General features: G+C 49.5%; 1 protein-coding gene across 2 annotated transcripts in view; it reads right to left on the reverse strand.

The window, feature by feature from the left end:
- Window positions 1–21407, reverse strand: part of tmem41ab (transmembrane protein 41ab) — a 51571-nt gene that overhangs the window by 23360 nt on the left and 6804 nt on the right. Inside the window, exon 1 of one of the 2 annotated variants that reach the window (XM_079463437.1) lies at window positions 12218–12247. The exons of the other annotated variant lie outside the window; for it this stretch is intronic. The gene's annotated coding sequence lies outside the window, so the exon portion shown is untranslated. Of the gene's footprint in view, window positions 1–12217; window positions 12248–21407 lie in introns of those variants that run through there. 2 annotated transcript variants of the gene reach the window in all.

A 21407-nucleotide genomic window follows, 5' to 3' on the forward strand; every position in this document is an offset into this window, starting at 1 on the left:
CTTTTATTGGTCTCCGCGCCCTTACTGGAATTGGATACAGGTGTTGATAGTTTGCACATGCTCCATTTACTCACCGCTCGTCTCCCGGCTCTTTCTCCTGCCGCAGACCTCGCTAAACCACGCCCCCCTCGCCACATACCCCCACCGCCCTTCTCAGGCCGGGGAGCCATTCCTGGAGAGGAAGTCGGCCACAGCCATCCGTGCACCCGGCCTGTGGATCACCTGAAATTTAAAAGGCTGTAAGGCCAGATACCACCGGGTGATCCGAGCGTTGGTATCTTTCATGCGGTGGAGCCACTGCAGAGGAGCGTGGTCCGAACAGAGGGTGAATTCCCGGCCCAGGAAATAGTATCTCAGGGTGAGAATGGCCCATCGGATGGCTAAACACTCCTTTTCTATGCTGCTGTACTTAGTCTCTCTCTTGGAGAGCTTACGACTAATGTACAGCACTGGCCGCTCTTCACCCCCCACCTCCTGGGCCAGGACGGAACCCTACCCCCTGTCCGATGGGTCAGTCTGTAACAGAAAAGGGAGAGAAAAGTCAGGAGAGTGTAAGAGCGGCCCGCCACACAGGGCAGCCTTCACTTGGGTAAACGCCTGCTGGCACTGCTCCGTCCACTGGACGATATCTGGTGCGTCCTTTTTAGTGAGATCAGTCAGCGGGCTGGTGAGTGCCGAATAGTTAGGTACAAAGCGCCTGTAATATCCCGCCAGCCCCAGGAACTGTCTTACCTCCTTTTTGGTCTTGGGTCTCGGACATGTCGCAACGGCTGCGGTCTTATAATTTTGGGGCCGCACCTGCCCTTGACCCAAGTGGAAACCCAGATACCTAACTTCCACACGCCCAACCGCACACTTCTTCGGGTTGGCCGTGAGACCCGCCGCCCTCAGCTCCCCCAGGACCGCCCTCAAGTGTTGGATATGCCGCTGCCAATCATTACTGTAAATGATAATGTCATCTAAGTAAGCAGCGGCATATGCCATATGGGGACGGAGTATGCGATCCATAAGGCGCTGGAAGGTGGCCGGTGCTCCGAACAAGCCGAATGGAAGGGTAGCGAATTGGTGCAATCCGAACGGCGTTGTGAAAGCAGTTTTCTCTTTGGATAACGGTGATAGGGGGATCTGCCAGTATCCCTTTGTTAAATCCAGTGTCGAATAAAAGCGAGCTGTGCCTAGCCGATCAAGCAACTCGTCGATCCGAGGCATTGGATAGGCGTCGAACTTCGACACCGCATTCACCTTGCGGTAATCCACACAGAACCTGACCGAACCGTCGGTCTTGGGCACCAAGACTATCAGGCTCGCCCAGTCACTGCTGGATTCTTATATTACCCCCATTTCAAGCATCGATTCTAATTCTTTCTGAACTAAATTTTTTTTGTGTTCAGGTAGCCGATACGGCCGGCTGCGAACTACCACGCCCGGTGCAGTCTCAATATGGTGCTGTATGAGGTTTATACGACCAGGTAGGGGCGAGAACACATCCGTAAATTCTGCCTGCAACTTGGCTACATCCGTGAGCTGGGATCGTGAGAGATGATCTCCCCCAGGAGCCAGAGCGAGTGATTGTGACTTGATATTCGCCTCTGGACCGAGATCATCTTCCCCCGTTATTACCGTCGCCAGCATCACAGACCCCCCCTCCTGCCATTTTTTAAGGAGGTTGAGGTGGTAAATCTGACGTGACCCACTCCTATCTGTTCGTATTACCTCATAATCGAGATCCCCAACAGGGGTGTGACCTCGAACGGTCCTTGCCACTTTGCAAGTAATTTGGAACTTGACGTGGGGAGCAATACAAGCACTTTCTCTCCCGGTGCAAATTTCCGTAATTTGGTACCCCTGTTATATAGCCGGCTTTATTTGTCCTGAGCCTGTAACAAATTCTCCATCGATAGCCGCCCCAGTGTGTGGAGTTTTGTTCGCAGGACATATTGAATTCCATTTTTAGCGCTAGAGGGTCCGTCCTCCCAAGTCTCTCTTAGGACATCCAAAACCCCTCGGGGCTGTCGTCCAAAGAGAAGCTCGAAGGGGGAAAACCCCGTGGAGGCTTGAGGGACCTCTCGTACAGCAAATAAGAGGGGTCCCAACCACTTATCCCAATTTTTGGCGTCTTCGTGAACGAACTTACGAATCATGGTTTTCAAAGTGCGATTAAAGCGTTCGACCAGACCGTCCGTTTGTGGGGGAAAGACGCTGGTACGAACCGATTTAATGCCCAGTAATTCATAAAGTTTGCGAATTGTTCGTGACATAAACGCCGTGCCTTGGTCCCTGAGGATCTCACGGGGGATCCCCACGCGGGAGATGATGCTAAACAGTGCCTCCGCCACTCTCTTAGCGGAGATGCTGTGGAGGGGCACTGCTTCGGGATATCGGGTTGCATAATCCACCAGGACTAATGCAAATCGATGTCCTCTCGATGATCGCTCTAATGGCCCGATGAGGTCCATACCAATTCTATCAAAGGGGACCTGCATTAAGGGTAATGGGCGCAATGGCGCTTTTGGGGAGGCCGGTGGATTAACCAGCTGACATTCACGACACGATGCGCACCACCTGCGCACGTTCTCGTGAATGCCCAGCCTAAAGAACCGTGTCATTATGCGATTTAGTGTCGATGCTTGCCCTAAATGTCCCGCCATTGGATTACAATGAGCCGCCTGAAAAAGCATTTCCCGGCGGCTTTGTGGTACTAACAATTGGGTTGTATCCGCCTTTGTTTGAGCATCTTGGGTTACTCGATACAACCGATCTTTTATGATCGAAAAGTAGGGATACGATAGTGGACGTGCGGTTTGGAGAGGCTGACCATCAATACTCTGAACCTGCTCAAATGCAAACTTGAGAGTCTCATCTCGCGACTGCTCCAGGGGAAAGTCATCGCGATCGGATAGACTTAGCCTCCCAATCGCGCCTGTTTCCCCCGACGCAGCCGCCTGCGGTTCAGGTTCAGCCTCCCCGACCCGCACGAGAGCTCCGTCCCCCCGCTTCTGAATCTCCCAAGCGACACCCATACATAAATAACCCAATAATTCCTTAAAATCAGCCCAATTAGTCCCCAGGATCAGCGGGTGTCGGAGGTGCGGATTAACTGCCACCTCCACACTATGCTTTTGTCCCCTGAAAAAGATGACAGCGGGCACCAAAGGGTATTTTGCCACGTCCCCGTGCACACACCTTACCCGAACCTGGCGGCTATCATCCAATGCCTCTGATCGAACCAGGCTTTGGTGGATCGAGGTTTGGTTACAGCCTTAATCCACCAACGCCAGGTATGTACCCCCTCCTATACTCACAGGTATTTGGTACTCGCCGGCTTGACCGGGGGCAGCCTGCGGCGCATCAGGGACCGGATCATTGTGCCTATTTCCATGACTGGGCAACGATCGACAGAATGCTCCGGGTCCCTGCAACGCCAGCAGGCCGGCCCAGGCGTCCCCGCCATCCGGGAGGCAGGAAACGGAGCACGTGCCGGGTGCGGAGAGAGCGATGGTCCTACTGCATCATGGAACCCCCATGGGCCTGGGCTCGTGGACCTGTGCCATAATCCGGGGGATTCCCAAATCTTGTCCTGGGCATTGGACGAGGCGGTCTAGGAGGACGGGACCTGGGGAAAGGGAAAGGGCGAGAAGAAGAGAGAGAGGAAGAGGGGGTTAAAGCCTCCGACAAGGCGGGAGAGGTCGTCGGCAGGGACTCGCCCACCCCGGGGCACACCACCATCTGATCCTCAGCCAACTGTATAGCAGCGTCCAGCGACGTCGAGCGGTGGCACTGAACCCACTCGGCCGTCTTCCGGGGCAGCCGTGCGATAAACTGCTCCAGCACCACACGATCGATAATGTCCTCGACGTCGCCGTTCCCTGCCAGCAGCCATTTGCGGCAGGGATTCCGGAGCTGGTGGGCCATCACGAAGGGCCGGCCGCTTTCGCCAAACCTCAGCGATCGAAACCGCTGGCGGTGTTCCTCCGTGCTGCGTCCGACCCGCTGGAGGATGGCCTTCTTGAGGTCGTCAAAGACCAGGGGATTCTACACCGGCAGTGATCGTGCAGCCAGCTGCGCTTCCCCCGTGAGTAATGGAAGTAGCCTCATTGCCCAGTCCTGCCGGGGCCACATGGAGCTTTCTGCAGAGGTCTCGAAGAGTTCGAGAAATGCCTCCGGATCATCCTGAGGTCCCATCTTGGACATTGACAGAAGGGTTGCGGGGGAGGGAGGGGCTGCTGTGGCTGCGTGGCCCCCCTGGTCTATCCAGCTGCGGAACCTCTCGCGGTCCTCTTGCTGGGCTTGCAAGACCGCTTGGAAGCAGCGCTCGTTATCAGACCGCAGATCTATTAAAGCCTGATGCTGCTCGCGGTGGAGGAGCGCGAGTGACGCAATGACGTCCGCAAACAGCGTACCGGTTGACGACTGCATAGCGGTGGTTGCCTCCTGCTTCCTTCCGGGGTTTCGGCACCAGTGTAGCGGGGTTCACGTCTAAAATGAGGAAGAGGACGAGGGTTGCGAGTCCAACAATGGAGCTTTATGAAATGAAGCAAAAATAAACACACTGGGTGGTCAACAGAAAATAACTGGGTGGCGAATTCTCCAGCACACCCCGAACAGTCTCCCCTCATGTAGCACGCCAGCTCAGTTCGCGTGCTCAGTCCGCGGCTCTCTCAACACCCGTCTGTCGGTCTGCTCCTTTTATTGGTCTCCGCGCCCTTACTGGAATTGGATACAGGTGTTGATAGTTTGCACATGCTCCATTTACTCACCGCTCGTCTCCCGGCTCTTTCTCCTTCCACAGACCTCGCTAAACCACGCCCCCCTCGCCACAGGGACGTTTCTCATACTTTGGTGTTGGGCCTATTTAGCGGATTCAGTTAAAAGGTCATGTTGCCTTATTTCCGAAGAGGAAATGCCCTTGCATTGGGTGCCCAATCTCAACCCTTAATCCAATAGAAAACTTGTGGGGTGACATCAAAAATTTTATTTCTGTGGCAAAACCAAGAAATGCAGAGGAATTGTGGTCTGTAGTTCCTGGGCTGGAATACCTGTTCACAGGTGCCAGAAGTTGGTCGACTCCATGCAACACAGATGTGCAGCTCTCAGAAACCGTGGCTACACAACTAAATATGAGTTTGCATTTTAAATCTTCAAGCATTTTTCATTTTACAAAGTAAATGTTTGAATTTGTAAAGAAAAAAGCAGATACTGCCATTTTTTAACAGGCTAACATTTTTTCTTCACTTTCTGTAGAGTAATAAGACATTTTATACTTTTTTCTTCATGTTTTGATGGACAATATAATGTTTTGAATAGAATGCAGTGTTCCCGCATTTGTGTAGGCCTATTTAAATAAAAGTTTTTTTATTCAGGATTTTGAGCTTTACTCACTTTTTAAAACGAGAAATGTTTACAGTAATGCAGCTGGTCCTAGTACTGTGCTAAATAGTGAAGCACACAATCTCGGGGACACTATGCCACTTTGGGACACAGGCCTAGAACATGCAATGACTGCAGAATCTGATAGTGACAGAGGAAATGTGTTTTGTCAGTAGTCACATGCTGTCAATGGCAACACACAGTTACAAAAAGCAATAGCTGTAGATACAGAGAGTGCAGATTCAAAATCTAACATCCATGTAGATAACGATACAGATTCTTTGGAATGGCTTTAAAGACACTCTTAAATCCATGTGCGTTAGACAACATGTGTCAGGACCCATTCACCTTCATAATCATACTTTAGATTTAACACTTCAATACTATTTAATGTTCGCTTCACTAGCCTATGGCTACAAATCAAACTCCTTGTTACAAATATGGTAGAACAACAACTTTAAGAAAACTAGTAGTATACTAGTAGTATTATAGTATTCGAAAATACAGTAAAGCCCTAAAATCGTCTAGATCCGCCTACTTTTCATCACTAATACAACAAAACCAGCACAATCCTAGGTTTTTATTAAACACAGTGGCTAAATTAACAAAACATAAATCGTGCATAGCAGTGATAAATTTGTGAACTACTTCACAAATAAAATAGATATTAGAGAACAAATGATAAATATGCAACTAGAAGTGAAACCCTATTGTACCCAAACTACAGCGCCCCTATGGAGAAATTGCTATTATTTTCTACCCTAGATCACGATGAACTATCTAAATCATTAGATCATCTAAATCAACAACATGCATACTAGACCCTATACTTACAAAAGAGATGCTCCCAGAAATTATAGTTCCCTTTCTATCTGTCTCTCGACGTTGTGCAGAGACTGAGAGAATACTATAATGTGATCATGTATTTACACTTATTAAGCATGTTTGGTCACTTATGTTTTAAGAGCACAGTACAGTGCACAATCAAATTACTACAGCAATGTCTGTAAGACTTTCCACGACAGTATATGTGAGTTTCCCTCATGAGGTGAACCCTTGTACCTTGGCTAGTGCTCCACACATAGTGACTCCCCTCCTTGGGTAGTCCCGTCTGACGCTTTCTTACTCTTGGTTCCCCTGTCAGCGAACCTGTGACCTCCCCTCTGTGGTCTCAACAGCTTGCGTGCACCCCTGGATTGGGCCTGCACTACTACTCCCATGAGTTCTCCTCACTAGTGAGACCGTAGGTATTCCACATATGATCTTCCTTCGGCAGATGTGGTCTTCCACAGGCGAGGGTGTAGCGCTTCCCAGTGCTCCTCATGGTGTCGGGCGGCCTACTTACATCCAGAGTAGCAAGGCCACCACTTGTACGGCCGGTAGTAAGAACCTCTCGTCTTGGTCACAAGAATTAGGCCGGTCAATGTCGTTCCGCTGTAAATCGTGACGAGGCGCAGCACCGTGGCATTTCAGTCTCGACACAACGTCGAAAGGGACAGAAAGGGAATGCCTTGGTTACGTATGTAACCTCGGTTCCCTGATGGAGGGAACGAGACGTTGTGTCCATCATGCCACGAGCGCTGCAGCGAACAAGAGTGCCTCTCAAGTTCCTCAGCCCAAAAAGGTGAATGACTGGGCACTTGAATCTGGCATGCCGTACCATTTGCCAAGTTCATTGGCCTTTTCAAAGAGTCAGAGATGATTGGTTCTCAAGTCAAACCCCATTCTGTCAGTCTTGACACAACGTCTCATTCCCTCCATCAGGGAACCGAGGTTACATACGTAACCAAGACGATCCTCTTCTTAGCATTATTAACTCATCTCTGACAAGTGCCTAAAGAATATAAGGTGGCAGTTATAAGGCCGCTCGTCAAAAAAAAAACTCAACCCTAGAGAACTAGTTAACAACAGACCTATTTCAGATCTACCTTTCATATCTAAAGTTCAGGAAAAAGTTGTCTCAACTCAATTATGTTCCTTCCTCCAAAGGAATGACATCAATAAAGATTTACAGTCTGGATTTGGAGCACAGTACAGAGACTGCTTTGATCAGAATTTCAAATTATCTGCTTTTGGTATGAGGTCAGAATTTGGACAAAACTCTGTAAGCAAGTAAACCCAGCGCGGAAGTGAATTACAGCAGCGCAAGCACAGTGACAGAGCTTGCACGTAAAATACAAACCGTAAGTCCCACACTCGAACACAAAAATTGAGACTGTGCTCGTAAATCAACACTTGCGAGTGAAAATCACAGATTGCTCGTGAACTGTATTGCTCGCACGCGCAAGCTGGGATTCTACACACACGCAAGTCATTTTGAGTTTGGCTCTCACGGGGCGGGACACTACGACATTGTGACAACAAATCCCATTGGCCCTGCTATTTCCTGGGACTCCGGTTGTGATTGGCTGTTGCTGCCGGCCTCATGTCGATGACAAAACGTAAGAGGAGAGGTGTGTTTAGAAAAGAGGTTGTAGTTGTTACTTTAACTTTAAAATCTTGCTTTTTGCCCTACATGGTTTAGCTTCTCACTACTAGAGTGAACTTCTCTTGTATTACAGTCCTTCACGTGCACTATGCTCTCAGGCGTCCAGTCAGTTGGTAATACCTAGAATTTGGTAGTAGATCCTTTTCCTATTTACCGCCTTAACTTTGGAACAGTCTTCACATACTGTCCGGGAGGCAAACACACGTCAGTTAAATCTAGACTAAAGACACACCTTTTTAATGTTGCATACTCTACCATAATCTAAATTTTCCAAAGATTTAGGCTGCACTAGTTAGATCAACCGGAACCACCACGTGGGAGACGGGAATCCTGGGGGTCCTCGTCCGAGGCCTCCAATCCCGAGCCGCCCGTTCCCTTCTCGTCAGTCCTGCAGCCGACCACCAGGCGGGTGGCTCGGCTGAAGAAGAAGAGGCAACGGAGGGTGGTCCCGTCAAGTCCAGCGGTCCCGTCAAGTCCGGTGGTCCCAAGTCCGGTGGTCCCAAGTCCCTCAGCCGGGCTTCCAGCCGGCGTCCCTAAGTCAAGTTCCTCAGCCGGCCTTCCAGCCGGCGTCCCCAAGTCAAGTTCCTCTTCTCCCCCCGCTGGCCGCCATCCCCGAGGGCCGTACCCTGCAAATCGGGGTTGTGGGCCTCTTCTCACCCTCCGCAACCTCCACCTCGTCCACCGCACCACCTCCTTCAGCCTCCCCACCCGCAGTCAGCTTTGGTGGCAAGCGTGGGAGACGGGAATCCTGGGGGTCCTCGTCTGAGGCCTCCAATCCTGAGCCGGCCGTTCCCTTGTCATTCCTGCAGCCGACCACCAGGCGGGTGGCTCGGCTGAAGAAGAGGCAATGGAGGGTGGCTCGGAGTCCGGTGGTCCCGTCAAGTCCGGTGGTCCCAAGTCCGGTCTTCCAAAGTCCAGTTCCTCAGCCGGCCTTCCAGCCGGCGTCCCCAAGTCCAGTTCGTCAGCCGGCCTTCCAGCCGGCGTCCCCAAGTCCAGTTCCTCAGCCGGCCTTCCAGCCGGCGTCCCCAAGTCCAGTTCCTCAGCCGGCCTTCCAGCCGGCGTCCCCAAGTCTAGTTCCTCAGCCAGCCTTCCAGCCGGCATCCCCAAGTCCAGTTCCTCAGCCGGCCTTCCAGCCAGCGTCCCCAAGTCAAGTTCCTCAGCCGGCCCCTCCCAGAGCCTCTGGGACTCCGGGCTCTCGAGCGCCTCCCCCCAGGGTACACTCCCCTAAGTCCCCTGGGACTCCGCGCTTCCGAGCGCCAGGGACAAAGAATGTTCCCCCTTATCCCAACCCCTTTGGACTTCCCCCCATGGACTCATGTGTTCCCCCCATGAACTCTGTTGTTCCCCTTCCCCCCCTCCCTTGTTTGTTATTTTTATTATGTCACCCCAACCCTTTTGTAATGTATTCTTGTCTGCCCCTAATATTGTTTAGTATGTTTTGCCTTGTCTTGTCATTGTCCCAGTCTGCCTTGTCTTGTCAGTCTACCCCTTGATGAACACCTGGAGGTGTTCATTTAAGGGGGGGCTTATGTCATGATTCCGCCATCATGTCATGTTTATTCTTGGTCTTGCAGCGGAGTCAAGGCATAGCCTTAGGTTTTGTGTGAGAAAGACATGGCTTTGTTTTGATTCTAACTTGCCATGTGCTTTCTCGTGTCTCGTCAGTGTTTCCCACCCTTTTGTCTCGTTAACCTTCCCTGAGTGTTTCAGTACCCGCACCTGCCCATTGTTATCTCCTGTGTTTGTTCCCCTATAAAACATCCTCGTGTTCATTGTCCTGGGCTCGTTCATTGTATATTGTACCTTGTATGCGGTCCTCGTCTGTAACCCTTGTATTGATTATCCGTGCATCTTGTCTCTAGTTCTGGTCTTGGTGAGTTAGTCTAGTCTTGTCCTTAGTGTTTGTTTTCTCAGTTTAGTTAGTCCATGTCCTGATTATTTCTTATCTTGTCTTGTTTTACCCCCTTGTGGGTTTTTGCTTTGTTTATTGTATAATAAAATCTCTGTTAACCCCGTCATCCCCGTGTCTGCCTGCACTTGGGTTCTCTCCCTCTGTGATTCATGACAGATAATCCTTTCCATAGTATGTGCGCTTAGTGTGGGCCTTCTATCCAGCTTTTAAGATAAATGTTTTAACTTATTTTGTAAATTAAGCACTTAACAACTAAACCAAAGAAATGTACCTCAATGTATGGTCTCAGTTCTGTTTGATGGCAGCAATGCAATGTTTGTTCAGTGTTGCACACTCTGGAATGTCTCAGAAATTTGGAACACAGACAAAAGCGGTTCTTTCCTGTATCTCAGTGGTAAGAACATTGCGTTAACAACGCAAGGTTGTGGGTTCGATCCCAGGGATTTCAGATACCTATGTATAGGATAATGCTACAATAAACCCCATTATAAACACAACATTTTTTTGCCTCTAGTTGGAACATAATTACTGATTATTAGGACTTATGTTGTCTTTTTTTCCACCTTCTGCTCGTGTCTGCATTTGCACATCACACAAAGAAACAACAACATTAAACTCAACTCGAGTTAGTCCATAAAAAAGTCTTACAATGAAAATATAGGCTGTGATTCTGAAGCGCCAGACAGTCCTTGCAGAGTTTTAACTGTTGGAATTGGCCCACTTTTTAAGATGTATGCATAATGCTCTCTGGGATTTCCTCCGCAAGTTCTCACGAGGAATCACCATGGACAAGGGGAAAGTGGCTGCTGTAAGAACCTGGCCCATCCCAAGCTCCATCGAAGAACTCCAGCTCTTCTTTGGGTTTTCGAACTTCCAACGTCTATTCATCACAGGCTTCAGCACCACTGTTACACCTCTTACCAATCTGTTAAAGGGCAAGCCTAAATCCCTGTCCAAGTCCCCCTTGGCCACCGAAGCCTTCAAATTACTGAAGAAAAAGTTAACATCAGCTTCTATTCCCACAATCTTTCCCCGGTGGAACACAACTACAACACCGGTGACAGAGAGTTGTTGGCTGTCAAACTCGCCCTTGAGGAGTGGACACACTGGTTGCAGTACACCCGTTTCTTATTTACACGTACCATAAAAACCTCCAATACCTTTGTGAGATGACAAAGCTCTCATCACAGCCAACACTCCTAACAACCGTCCGCCGGGGTGCCCCCTTTACATATGTTTTTACCACTCCCTCTACCTTCCAAGTTCTCCAATACTTCCAAGCTCTTCACAATCTCCCCATCCACGAACGGCACCTCCTCACCTGCACCTCTCCGAATTCCTCTACCCACCTTCCACGATGATCTCAACAAACAAGGACAGTATCAATACCAGTTTACTCTCATCAGTCAATATCTCATGCCAATTACTTACCTGCTGTTCTCCTGTTTGTTCAATAAACATTGCCTGTATGGTTTTTGGATTATTAAAGCTTATTTGTATCAATTCACAATGCAACTCTATAAAGGTACAGAACAACACTTCAATATCAAGTTGTATAAAGCAACCCAGCATTTTAATGGATGTAAATAAGAAACCTTAGATGCAACTTTACGTTATTGATATTGTGCTTTTTACTATTTTCATTGTTACAAAGCAGCTGTACATGAAACATATTGACTATATGCAAAACATTAAAGTTATACAAGTAAATACAACAAAATGAACACACACAGAACACAGACCTGCACACACAGGTTCATGCACAAGTGGATAAAACACAAACACACATGCACAGAACACAAAATACATACGCATGCAATTAGGCACACACACAAACACAGCGTGGTTATCACAGAGAAGCACACATTTAAGGTAAAGGAGAGAGAAAAACCTGTCAAATATTATACGAATTATAAATTCTTAACAGACTATGTGTAATGGAACAGAGTTTCGTAACACAGATGTAAAAGTTTATTGTTTATTGACACAGGTGGATACTGTATGAACAGTGGCAGATAAGTATGTGACAAGAATGTGACAATATGTTTAGATACAAACTTTAAGTAGATATGTTGCTAGAAAAATCAGATTAGTCAAGCTTAAATTTTTTTTTGAGTGATTGAGCCACAACCAAAAAGTTTAACAATGTACCCTGCTCTCCCCTACTCATGAACATAGAGGAGCCGAGGAAGCAGGACAAATGAGAAGAGGGACGTGAAAGCTTGTCAAGCTTTACATAGTCTTTGGTTGATCATTCAATTTGCTTTAACGTTCAAGCATAGTACACATCAAGCAGCAAGAGAGAGCAGCAATACTCATGCACTGTACACATTTTGCATATGTAAGTTTGAACTCTACAATCACTCGATACTTCTACTTTTACAGATGACGAAGGAGAGTTTAAACAAACAAAAAATACATAATACAATATAATGGCGAGCAACACTCACCGTGTGTTATTCAACAGCTCCTCACTGCCTTCCCCCACTATTTTTACAATACACACTCTCTTTTCTCCACTCATATCAAATGACAGGCATGAATCAACAAATCAGGCCTCGAGCAGAACTCAGTATGTTCATTTCAAACAACCTATACAAGCTTTATAACTTTATTTAAAGAAACAAAACAAAAAATATTAAAATTAAAGGGTCATAAGACAGAGCTAAAATAAACATTATTGTGTGTATTTGGTGTAATATACCACATGTTTACAAGTGTAATACTTTGTAGTACAATCTTTCTCATATCAATAAACTTTGCCAGCACAACTTCAACTGAACGTAACCTTTAACATCTTGATTCATAATGTAGATTATTTAAGAAGGGCTACATTGGCATTGTGCTGTATAGTCTTTGTTATTTCTTACAGCCAATTTTATTTTTAAGCCAGAATTTAAACATTCACAATTTAAACCATGCCACACCCTGTCATCTATATCTTGGATGGCCTAAGGGTAAATTAACAGCAAATGTTCAAGTGTGTACTCACTTTTTAGGTAAATATTGCTTTAAATATATTTTAATTCAGTCGCTACTGTGGGATGTAGGAAAACCCATTTACATTAGTGTAAGTAAACCACTAATCGGAAAGTGGTCATGTATGTTTCACTATCAGTGTTTATGGTTGCAATGGCCTGGTTTTTAGTAAGTAATTAGGTATGTTAATGTTATATTAAAATATACACCTTAAACTGAAACAATTTTCATGAATGCACAACAACATATAGAATAAATGGCATTTTCATTTCATGCACTCAGCATGAGTGAACCAATGAAACATGATACAACAACTGGACAGGAATAGCCTACTCCCACAGCAATGTGCTAATGAATATGTTTGGACATGTGTGTGCTATGGAAGCATATTGGTTGCAATATTCAATTTGAATTGTAATATGCAAAATGGCAAAGCATTTATGTATTTAAATTTACATTTAAAGTAACATATGTGAAACATTAGGTGCAAAATGAAAATGAAAATAAATTCAATAATATAATAAAAAAATTCAGTTCCAACATTAGTTTTAATATGCAATTTAAATAGATATTTTATTGCATGCACACAAACTGAAGTTCCCTTTCTGTCGGTCTCTCGACGTTGTGTCGACAGAATGGGGTTTGACTTGAGAACCTACCTTCTCTGACTGACTTGAACAGGCCAATGAAAATTGGCGAATGAAATTTGCATGCCGGGCTCCGCCCCCGGATATCCGGGTATAAAAGGGAGCCGGCGTGCCGCATTCATTCACCTTTTGTTCTTCGGAGCCTTCGCATCCTGATGCTGACGACTCTGCAGATATTATCTACGTGTTGCTGGTCTTACGACGTGGTGCAGCGGACTGTCCCTTTTCCTGTGACTTCCCCTGGGCGTCTCGGCAACTGCCAAAGCGTCTCTCTAAAGAGCGAGCCCTTTTCAGGGCTTAATATTTCTTCAGCGCGGCATGTCCCGCTGTGCTCGTGGGTGCGGCGCACTCAATGAGGAAGGGGACGGACACGATGTCTGCCTCGTGTGTCTGGGACTCCAGCACGCTGAGGCAGCGTTTGTGGATACATCTTGCCCGCACTGCGCGCGGATGGCTAGTCAGACGTTGCGTCACTGCGCGCGGATGGCTATCCAGACGTTGCGTCACTGCGCGCGGATGGTAATTCAGACGTTGCGTTCACGGGTAGCTGCGTTCTTCCGAGAATCAGCCGCCACCTCGAGTGCTTCCCGTTCTGCGGCAGCAGTGGCATCAGCCCTGCCGTCCGCTTCGGCGAGCACCGAGGGTGATCGGGGAATTACCGTGAGCCTCAATCCGTCAGCCATCGGCTTGCGGACCGTTCACGCCCCGCCTCGCTCGTCTGACCGTCCCGGAAAAGGCGGTACGCCGCCTTGTTCCTCCGTCACGTACTCGGACACGGGGCGTGACGGCGATGAGCGCTCGCAGCATCGGAGGGCGTCCTCTTGGCATCCGACCCTGACGATTCCTTAGAGCTTCCCCCTCCGGGGGGTCGAGCTCAGGATGAAGCGGACGTCGAGATGTCAACCATGCTTTCCCGGGCCGCCGCGAGTATTGGGCTGCAGTGCACCGCACCGCCTCTTCCCCAACGCTCGCGGTTGGACACGTGGTATCTGGGGACCGGCCGTGACTCTAAGCCACGGTCGGCGCCGGTACCATTCTTCCCGGAAGTGCATGAGGAGCTCAGTCGGACCTGGAACGCCCCTTCTCGGCGCGTGCACGTCAGACTAGCTCGGTCGCCCTGACTTCCCTCGATGACGGGGCAGCTAAGGGCTACGTCGACATCCCTCAGGTGGAACGTGCAGTCGCGGTGCACCTGTGCCCGCAGACAGCTGCCACCTGGAGAGATCGACCAAGGCTCCCTTCCAAGGCTTGTAAGTTTTCGGCATCGCTGGTGTCGAGGGCTTACAACGCTGCGGGTCAAGCTGCCTCGGCTCTTCACGCCAAGGCGTTGAAAGAGTTGCACGAGGGAAAGTCCGACCCGGGGCTTATGCAGGTCCGCACTGCCACTGACCTCGCTCTTCGGGCGACGAAGGTGACGGCGCGAGCCCTGGGTCGTACGATGTCCGCACTAGTGGTCCAGGAGAGACACCTTGGGTTTAACCTTGCGCAGATGCGGGACGCTGAGAAGGTTCGCTTTCTCGACGCTCCCATCGCGCAGGGTGGGCTGTTTGGTGATACGGTCGAGGGCAGCTGTTCTCGACTGTAAGGAAGCAGACGGAGGCGTATCCTGCTCCCCAGCAGCCCCGCCCCTCGCCGACTCAGACTCCGGCTCCAGCGCCCCCTGCACAGGCGGCCTCCCGGAGAAGGACGTCGACAAGGAGAGCACCATCCCGTCACCGACCTCCGCGGAAGCAGAAGCGTTCCTGACGGGGTGAACCCAGGGAGATCGAGTTCACCGGGCCCGACCCTGGCAACTACATCGCTAGAGGGTCGGACTGGGACGGTGCCTGCCCCGTCCCAGCAACACCAGCCGGGCCCTTTCCAGGGCCTGGTGCCCACATTCTCACAAAGAGAGCTTTCTCTCTCCCTGGGTCTTTCTCACAGCCGCTCTCACCCTCCGCAGGACGGTGTTCGGCAACCCCACGTTGTGTTCCGGCGAGACACACGCTTGGGTATACTCTCAGTGGCCACCAGCACCCTCAGTCAGACGGTGCGGTATGCCGCGATATCGCCCGACAGGCACCTCGGCAGAGCCGCTCTCCTCCCCGGGGTCCTCCCCGCGTCGAGGGAGCCGTACTGCCAGCCATCGAACCACCCCCCACGGGGGCAATGAATCAGATCGAACCTTTGGTCCCCCTGTCTCGGTACCTGGGAGCCTGGTTGGCTCTTCCCAGACCAGCACGGTGGCTAGAGAGAACGATCCGTCTCGGCTATGCGATTCAGTTCGCCAAGCGCCCACCCAAGTTTCGGGGCATCCTCTTCACATCAGTGGGAGTAGATGCTCCCGTGCTCCGGGCCGAGGTCGCTACCCTTCTGGTCTGTCCCTGTCTCCTCGAGTCTTTACGAAGGTCGTGGAGGCCGCCCTCACTCCCCTCAGGGAGCAGGGGGTGCGCATACTCAACTATCTCGACGACTGGCTCATCTTGGCGCACTCGCGAGATCTGTTGTGTACACACAGGGACCTGGTGCTCCGGCACCTAGACCATTTGGGGTTACAGGTCAACCGAGAGAAGAGAAAGCTCTCCCCTGTGCAGAGCATCCTCTTCCTCGGCATGGAACTCGACTCTGTCTCCATGTCTGCACGTCTTTCTTCCGAGCGTGCCCAGTCAGTGCTGACCTGCCTGAGGAACTTCAGGCAGCAGCCAGCGGTCCCGCTGAAACTTTTTCAGAGGCTCCTGGGACACATGGCGTCCTCGGCGGGGGTGGTCCCCCTCGGGTTGATGCACATGAGACCGCTACAGCACTGGCTACAGAGCAGAGTTCCTTGGAGTGCGTGGCACACCGGCAACAGGCGCGTCACGATCACGCCCTTCTGCCGGCGCACCCTAACCCCTTGGTCTTCAATGACCTTTTTACGGACAGGGGTCCCTCTTGGGCAGGTTTCGAGGCGCGTCGTGGTGACGACAGACGCCTCCCTGCAGGGTTGGGGTGCTGTGTGCAACGGGCACGCAGTGTCGGGTCTCTGGATGGGCCCCCGCCTGCGCTGGCATATCAATCGCCTAGAGTTGTTGGCGGTGCTGCTTGCACTGAGGAGGTTCCTTCCCCTCGTGCAGGACAAGCACGTGCTGGTCCGGTCGGACAGTTAATCTGTTAGCCACGCACATCCCGGGCGACCTGAACCAGACAGCCGATGCGCTCTCTCGTCAGTCGACGCCCCGCGGAGAGTGGCGGCTCCACCCCCGCGCAGTCCAGCTCATTTGGGTGCAGTTCGGGCAGGCACAGGTGGACCTGTTCGCCTCCCTGGACACCACCCATTGCCCGCTTTGGTACTCCCTGACCGAGGGCCCCCTCGGCACGGATGCCCTGGCGCACAGCTGGCCGCGGGACAAGCGGAAGTACGCCTTCCCCCCAGTGAGCCTCATTGCACACGTCTTGTGCAAAGTCAGGGAAGAGGAGCATCAAGTGCTACTAGTTGCGCCTTACTGGCCCAACCGGACTTGGTTCTCGGAGCTAATGCTCCTGACGACAACTCCCCCCTGGCCGATTCCCCTGACGAAGGACCTTCTTTCTCAGGGGAAGGGCACGGTGTGGCATCCGAGACCAGACCTCTGGAACCTCCATGTCTGGTTCCTGGACGGGACGAGGAGATCCTGAGTGGTCTACCCCCAGCGGTGGTGGCAACCATTACTCAGGCTAGGGCCCTGGCCACGAGGCGGTTATACGCATTGAAGTGGCGCCTCTTCTCGTCCTGGTGTTCTTCTCGTGGAGAAGACCCACGGATATGCTCGATCGGGAGCGTGCTGTCCTTCCTGCAGTCGAGACTCGAGAGCAATCTCTCCCCTTCCACGCTGAAAGTGTATGTAGCCGCTATTGCCGCTCATCACGGACCAGTTAGTGGGAAGTCTCTGGGACAGCACGACCTGGTCATTAGGTTCCTGAGGGGCGCGAGGAGGCTGAATTCAGCCCGTCCGCGCTCCGTTCCCTCTTGGGACCTCAATGTGGTCCTGGCGGGCCTCCAGAGGCCCCCCGTCGAGCCCCTCGGAGATGCCGCTCTTTCTCATCTCTCGATGAAGACGGCTCTCCTAGTGGCGCTCGCCAAGAGGGTAGGGGACCTACATGCATTTTTCGTGGCCACGGATTGCCTAGAGTTCGGGCCTGGTCAATCTCACGTTATCCTGAGACCCCGGCCTGGCTACGTGCCCAAAGTTCCCACCACTCCCTTTCGGGACCAGGTGGTGAACCTGCAGGCGCTCCCTTCTGGGGAGGAAGACCCAACCCCTTCCGTGTTGTGTCCAGTGCGCGCGCTGCGCCTCTGCCTGGACCGCACGCAGAGCCTCTGGAGCTCTGAGCAGCTTTTTTGTCTGTTTTGGGACGTCAGCACAAGGGAGGGCTGTCTCCAAGCAGAGGTTGGCGCACTGGATCGTGGACGCCATCAATGGCTTACCGATCACAGGATCTCCCGTGCCCGCTTGCAGTGAGGACACACTCCGCCAGGGGTGTGGCCTCCTCGTGGGCACTGGCTCAGAGCGCCCCTCTGGCAGACATATGTAGAGCTGCGGGTTGGGCTACGCCCAGCACCTTCGCGAGGTTCTACAGCCTCCGCGTGGAACCGGTATCAGCCGGAGTCTTACGAGACACCGCCAGGTAAGTCCGGCAGCCGGTGGGCGTACGCCTGCGATAGCACTCCTCCATAGGTGAGACGTGGTGCTATCCAGCCTCCCCTCTTCCCCCCACGTGGGCGAAGAGTAGGCATTCCATCCATCACTAAGCACTCCTCGGTGGCGGGCTCGGCGGAGCAGCCCTGCCTCCCTTGGCCTGTTTCTGAGCCCTAGTAGTGACTCAAACAAGGCCTAGTGCTCCACACGTAGTAACCCCCCCACAGGGCGGTTCCGTCTGTTGTCTTCTCATGAATGGCTCTCAATCGATGGCCCATGACCTCTCCCAGGTGTACTTCACCTGCTCGCGACACCATCTCGTGTCTACATGTCTCCCACGTGCTCTCCCCTGTCCGGTGAGACCGTGTGTGAATCTCCACTAAGCTCCTCCCTGCGGTAGGAAGTGGTCTCCGTAGCGCGTTCCCTCAGGGGGGAATGACGCTTCCCAGTGGCCTTACGGTGCCGGGCGGCTTCTCGCTGTTAAGAGAACTAGGCCGCCGTCCGTGACGGCCGGTGGAAGGGGCTCCCATCTTTTTTGAAAGCTCTGGACTCCTTCCCTTCCGCTGGAAGGTTGCAATCCATGCTAAGCGCTCACGTCTGACACGCCCAGGCCAGTCAGCGTCGCTTCGCGAGGAATTGTGACGCGGCACAGCGCTGTGGCGTTTTCCGAGGAACCCCATTCTGTCGACACAACGTCGAGAGACCGACAGAAAGGGAACGTCTCGGTTACGTATGTAACCTCCGTTCCCTGATGGAGGGAACGAGACGTTGTGTCCTTCATGCCACAACGCTGGCCGCCCGCTGCAGCAGTCGGGGCAAGATCCTCAGGCTCCTCAGCACAAAAGGTGAATGAATGCGGCACGCCGGCTCCCTTTTATACCTGGATATCCGGGGGCGGAGCCCGGCATGCAAATTTCATTCGCCAATTTTCATTGGCCTGTTCAAGTCAGTCAGAGAAGGTAGGTTCTCAAGTCAAACCCCATTCTGTCGACACAACGTCTCGTTCCCTCCATCAGGGAACGGAGGTTACATACGTAACCGAGACGTTCATACACGTAATAAGAATTTTCATCCTTTACACATTATTGTCTTTTTAGTCACATCTTGACACAATCATTCAACAATGGTCATTTTGGGAGACCGCTCTTCATTAACTTCAGAAATTCAAGTTACACTGTAACTGTACAGCAAAAACGCGACCCATCCACTTTAAAAAAAACACACGTCTGACGTGGTACTTTCGTGCTGGAGGCAATGTAAGGGGAGAGATTATGAACAAATTTATGTAAACATTGCAAAAGTGGAGATCTGCCCTTACGAAAATTAACCTTGATTTCTTATTTATCTGGATGCTGGCGTTTGGGCTGTGACAAATCCACTGTAACACGATTCAAGTTACAAAAACATTGCTCCACAAAAACTATTTCTGAATGATTATGTGAATATGTTGACTGAGAAGACAACAAATACTGAATGTGTTTACGATGAAAACAAGTATGTGCATGGAATTTAATGCTTTTATAAGCTCTGCAGCTGTACATGTTTCCATCACCGCAATCATTTGAACAATCATTTTGCTACGGTTTTGCTTGGCTGTCTTAAACACACAGTATATAATCAATCAGGGGAACACATTTTAATTGTAATTTTGCCATTCAAAGAGCGTTAAATGCTCATATGTTATTATAAATGTACATAACGTATTGTCATTTTGCGTACTAAATTTCTAATTGAATATTGCTACCAATATGCTTCCATAGTCTGCATGCAGTTGGATGAGTTACAGTTCTAAAACTGCATGGAAAGTCAAGTCAAGTCAACTTTATTTATGTAGCGCTTTTTACAACTTTCATTGTTACAATGAAGCTGTACAAGAAAACATTGACTATAAGCAAAACATATTAGTTATGCAAGTTAAAACACAGGTCAAATAGCAGACAGACTATAAATTCCTATATGCAGTGTTAATTAAATAAAACTATAAAATTCTAGCAAACATTGTACAAAAAACTAATTCATAATTTATGAATATACCAAACACTAAGGTTCTTATGTGGCTATTAACCAGCTAGTGAATCATACTTTTACAACCATGGATAATATAAGCTTTTACTGCTAGTGGTAATGATATGGGGCAGCATTCCCCCACCCATGCTCCAAAAAGGTTTCAATTACGCATACGTAAGTGTGACAGACATAAATGTAATGTGCTCCATGTTGTGTGCCTACCGAATACATCCTTACAATGCAAAAGATCAATTTTGCACTTAATGCGATAAATAAAATATAATGCATATAACGTATACCATAACATAATACTGAAATCAGCAATAATTGTTTGTGTTGTATTCATCTGTGTTGTGACATTTACGTTTATATATTGACACTTGGCAAACAACGTAACACATGTTTCCCTTTTCCTGTTTCAACGTAACACATGTTTCCATGGAAGGGCACAAATGTGTTTTCACAAATAGAGAGTTAATACAGAACAGCTGCCTCGTTTCTTCTGAACAAGATGTTATCTTGTTACGGTCTTTTCATAGTTTACAGCAGTATTAACTAATCAAGCAGTGATTCAAGACATAGGCCTACTGGTCACAAGATAGGAGAAAAAGGTCAGCACTTTAGACAGAATGTGATGAAGGCATATAGCAGATCTATTACTTGATATAAAACACCACGCTCAAATCCACTGCTTATCTGGCTAAGTTGAGAGAGTGACTTAAACACAATAACATAGAGCTTTTGAGACCTCTACCGATCTCTTCTTATTATTCATGACCTTTATACTGGAGTATATCCTTTAACATGCCAGACATTCATGCAACATTCTATAAACCAACCAGCTGTTTTCTGTATTGCACATCTCAGCATATTTATGGGGTTTCAAGACACTTCGGAAGGGTGCTGTCTAATTTCAAAACTGTCGCATTGTGCCCTCTATGAAATTCATGTGCCAGAATGTGTCTTAAAAAACAAACATCCAACTGGTTTTCAAAATACAAAACAATATAATTCTGACAGTATTTCTTGCTCTGAGTCGCTAAAGATTTGCTATGGTTTTACCACAAATAAATCAAACAAACAGAAAGGTTTTTTATTTGTTATTTAAATAAATAAATTGTGATTTGTTTAATGGTATATTTTTCCATCTATTTGATAAGTGGGCTTACATTAATTTTAATTAGCATACATATTAGATCATATGATGGATTACACTCCTCAACTATGACAACTTTGCTTGTTCTGAAATGCAAATAAAAGTGCATGCTTCAAGTTTGTACATGCAATTTAAATCAGAGGTGCTTGATAGTTTCTAGTAATCCTGAAGACATTGATAAGCTGAATTGGGTGTGTTTGGTTAGCGGTGGAGCCAA

This window comes from Barbatula barbatula (assembly GCF_947034865.1).
Source record: "Barbatula barbatula genome assembly, chromosome: 8".
Taxonomy (NCBI): domain Eukaryota; kingdom Metazoa; phylum Chordata; class Actinopteri; order Cypriniformes; family Nemacheilidae; genus Barbatula; species Barbatula barbatula.